Below are 4445 nucleotides of genomic sequence, written 5' to 3'. Positions count from 1 at the left end.
ATGAGCCCCTTTTGACTACAATTGAAGCATTTGCCTTCTTTCTTCATCTGGTCTATATCCATGGATTTTCCTGCTCCTGTATATATAGTTCCTGTCCCGGTCTTCTGTATGCTATAGACAGGGGCCATAGAGGGTTCTGATGATTTTCCAATGGTTGTTTCTGACAATTTGTTTGGGATTAGTGGGTTCAACTTCTTCGGGTAGTCTTGCAGTGTTGTTGACTCTGCTTTCTGCCTTTGTCACTTCTTATACATCTCAATAATCTATTCCTTCCACTCATTGTAGCTGTTCAGCATAAAGGCTCAGATGCTGATTGCTGAGATCATTGTGATGTAAGAGGAGAGGACCTCTCATTTGAGGGCCTTGACCATGTGACCATCTTTTGTGTATCATCCTGTATTCCAGCAAGCTTGGCCAATCATTCTAGCTCATCAAAATAGTCTGTGGCTACTTTGTCAGCCATCTTATACTCTTTGATCTTCTGTTTGTGCACTTCCTGTACTGCAAGATCAATGAATTTGTCATAGAGTATTTGTTTGAAGACCAGCCATGAGAGATACTGATAATGCTCCTGAGTTGATGATTGGAAGTTTGAGAAGATTAGAATCCACCATGTCTTTGCTTTCTCCTTGAGATAGGAGGCAGTGAAGATGACTTTATTCATATCAGTCCCTAAGTACCCTATATAGATCTCAAAGTACTGTTCACAGTCTATGAGGAATTGGTCGATGTCATCAGATGCTCCTTTGAAGGGATAGAGCTTTTATAGGAGGTCTGAGTAGCATTGCAGGATGGTAGTGTCATGGGGTAATATGCTCATTAGATTGGGCCAGTCAGAGAATAAGAGGCACTGCCATTTAGCTGGCAGCCTAGAGAATGAATGAAGTGAGTGGTCATCTACAACTGGAGTCCCTCATGGGGGTTCTTCTTTTTGAACTATAACTCTGTCTCAGATTATGAATCTGAGTTGTACTACTTCAGGGTCATCCTGAATTGGCTCCTTCCTGCTGCCACTCCCACTTGCTTCATCAGGTGGGAGCTGTGTCCCTAGGATCCTGCTTCCTTTACCAGTCCACAGGTTCTGGTATGAGGTTGGTGGCTTGTCAGGTGATAGTTGGGATTGTGACAGCCAGATAGTCATAGATTGGGACAAGAGGGCAGAGTAAGAAAATATACTTTGGATAGAGAGTGCTGTGTATATGGCTCACTTCAAGGTGATGGGTGGTGACCATGGCATTGGTCATACTGGCTTTGGCATCTGATATGCCAGTGGCTGGCAGATCTGATCTTTTGGGTGCTTTTTATTATACTGGACAGCAGCATAGTCAGTTGCCATATGCCTCAGGATTTCTGTTTTTTCATTAGTTGATGAATGCAAATATAATTGTCCTAATTGTGATGCCACCTAAATGGTATCGCACTATAAGAAATTTACTTCTTGCAGGTAGAACTTTTAGTACTCCTGTGTCTTTGCTTTCTGTATCACTCTTTCCAACTCTTCTTCATCTATATCTTCTTGAAAAAGGTAAGAGAGGTCCTCCCCCATGTGAGGTGGATTGCTACTCTCAGTTTCCTCGCTCTCCATATCCTCATCATTCTCTCCTTCTTTGAGAGAGAAAGTGGCAGGCAGAGTATAGGAACTCTCCTCATCCTCTAGCAGTTGGACTGTCATTCTGCTGCTCTGGCTGAATGCTGGGGCCAGTGGTGAGGCCCTCGGTGTTGGGAGAGTTGAGATAGGTAGAGGCCAGTTGACTTCTAATATATTTGTCATATCAGTTTCCTCCTGTTACTCTTGCTGCCTCCACTCACTTGCAGTAGAGCTGGATATTTCACTTATATCTATCATTGAGTAGCTGCCCAACCACTCAGCTCCTGAGGAATCCTCAGAGCACATGGGTAGAGATGTGAGTAGTCCCAGAGACTCATAGCTCATAGTGTTTGAGAATGGACTCATCGTCTCTAATTGCAGTGTCAATACTGAGGGTTCATTGGAGAGAGGGATACTGTGGGGTTGGAGAGTATGGGAAGATCTCAGAAATTCTTTCTTCTGCTGTGAGGATTTTGTTTCTCCAGTGGTTCTCACTCCATTGGCTGAACTCAGTGCTCAGCTCTCTAAAGACAGGTATAGAGAGGGAGACATTAGCTTGGACTGATGTGAGTATGATGGCACCTTCAGGTCAGAGTCCATATTAGTTTGAGATGTTGGCCCTTTCCAGTTGGGCTCTCTCGACTTCTTGCTGCTCCTCTCAATGTTGCCTGTCATACTCAGTGGCTTCCCATCTCCTTCTGCCACTTTCAAGGATGTGCTCCTCAAGCTTGCTGCGAACTGGCTGCAGTGCAGTTTGCTGTCTTTGTTCTTCTTGTTGGAGAGCTTTATTGTAGTTGAAGAAGATATTAGTGTCTCAGATAGGAAAGTATCAGTGTATAATTTTGTCTTGAGCCTCTCTGTTTCAGTGCTTATCATTAAGCCAGTCTGAGAGTGCTCTCCTCAGCCCACTGCTTATCCCAACTGAGCAGAGGAGAGATGTGGCAGAGCTGCAAGACTGGCTTCAAGGTGATGTCTGGTGGGATCTTACAGCCAACTGAGTGACATCAAGAGAATCTTGGGCATGATCAACAATCTCTCCAGTTTGAGAGGCTGTGGTAGGGTCAGATGAGAGAGACTGCTAGAAGAAGTCCTCTAGAATGTTCTTGTCTTTGTGGTCGGATGAGAGTTCTGGGATCCATAAGTTTCTGAATCCTGAGACATGAGGGTTATGATCTCAGCTGAGTCATCTGAGGAGGTATTGGTATCCTTCTTCTTCTTGAACATTTCTTTGATGTGGGCTGCTAGGCCTGGCTTCAGGTAAGAGGTCTGTCAGAGGCTGGTGGGATGTTCATTGGGAGTCAGAGATGTCATGTAGTAGGAGGTTGGAGGTTACATTTTATAAAATATATCAGATATGCTGAAACTCATTGTAATGTCTGATAGCCCAAGCAATAATTGAATGGCATCTCTGGCACAGCTGGATGATCACCAACAATCCCAATAATATTCTGATAATAAAAGCAAGAAGTTTGAAGAATTTGTGATCAAAGTTCAGATCTGAGAGATTGATAGAGGGCATTTGGTTTCCTCTGCATTAACAGGCATGAGGAAAGGGAAGGAACAGCTTCAAGCTAATTATTAGATCCAAGCATCATGTGAGCAGAAACACATGATAAATAGAAGCTACCTTGCACTTTGAGTAGTCATCTGAGTTCACTGATGTGCTTCTGAATAGGTGTATCATAAGGCCAAAGAGAATCAGCTTAAGAATAGAATGGTGTGAATAAACTTTAGCTCAAAGCTAAGGATTACCAGTGAGAGTGAGCCTCTTTAAATACTGTACAAGTCTGTACTAAATATACTGTTGCTAATTGTGTGTTGTTAAATCTCTTGTGCCCATTGTCCTTGAGCATTGTTACTGTATATAAAAAGATGATTGTACATCATCAAGCAATGCTGTTGCATCAAAAGACAATGACTGACTCAGCTGTTTGTGATGACTAAGCCTTGCCTCACAGTCTTAAGCATCTTGGTTTAGCACTCTGACTAAGCATTAATAGGGGTTAATCAAGGAAGGAAATAGAAAAATCATAACAGCATGCTACTTTAACAAAAGGGTCAGAGAATGACAACTCCTCAAAAAAGTTGCTGAAGAGATCCTCATCTTTATAGTTTGGGACCAGAAGGAAGTTTAGTGGCACTCAGAGGTTTCTGAATCCTATGTTCCAATGCTCATTATATCTACTAGTTGTTTGAAGAAGTCTGACTGGCTGTTAGAGTTTTTCTTCTTCTAGAGTGCATCTTTCATTCAAGCAACTAGGCCTGATTTCAAGTATGATTCTGAATGCAGACTGGAAGGAGGTTTGAGCAGAGAGGAAGATGTTGTGGAGAGAGAGATCAGATGTGACATTTTGAAGGATTTGCTGTATCTGCTGAAAAGAGTGATAGTGTCTGACTACTCAAGCTATGATTGATTGATATCTGCAGCAGAGTTGAATAATAGCTAATAAGCCTAGAAGCATCCCAATGATAGAAGCTAAAAGCTTAAAGAAGTTATTGGTGACATTAGAGATAGATATATCTGATGGTGGCATTTGACTTTCTTCACTTCTACTAGGTATAAAAAAAGGGAAGCAGAAGCCTCAAGCTAATTGTTAAGCTCAAGTGATATATAACTACTAACACATGATAAATAAGTGCTGTATTGAGTTCATATAGTCACACTCAAGTCCACTAGATGTAGCAGTGTTATATTTTAAGGTCAATACAAGTTGACTCAAGATAAAGTGATAAAATAAAGAATAGCTCAAGACTAGAGATACATGGCATTATCTATGCTACTTATATATTGTTTGCCTTATAAATAAATATAGTTCTACTAATTATGCATATTCAAGCTATAGTGCTTATTGTTCTG

This window comes from Guyanagaster necrorhizus (genome assembly GCF_019112545.1).
Source record: "Guyanagaster necrorhizus MCA 3950 unplaced genomic scaffold BT62scaffold_6, whole genome shotgun sequence".
NCBI lineage: Eukaryota > Fungi > Basidiomycota > Agaricomycetes > Agaricales > Physalacriaceae > Guyanagaster > Guyanagaster necrorhizus.
This window is presented reverse-complemented; position numbering follows the sequence as displayed.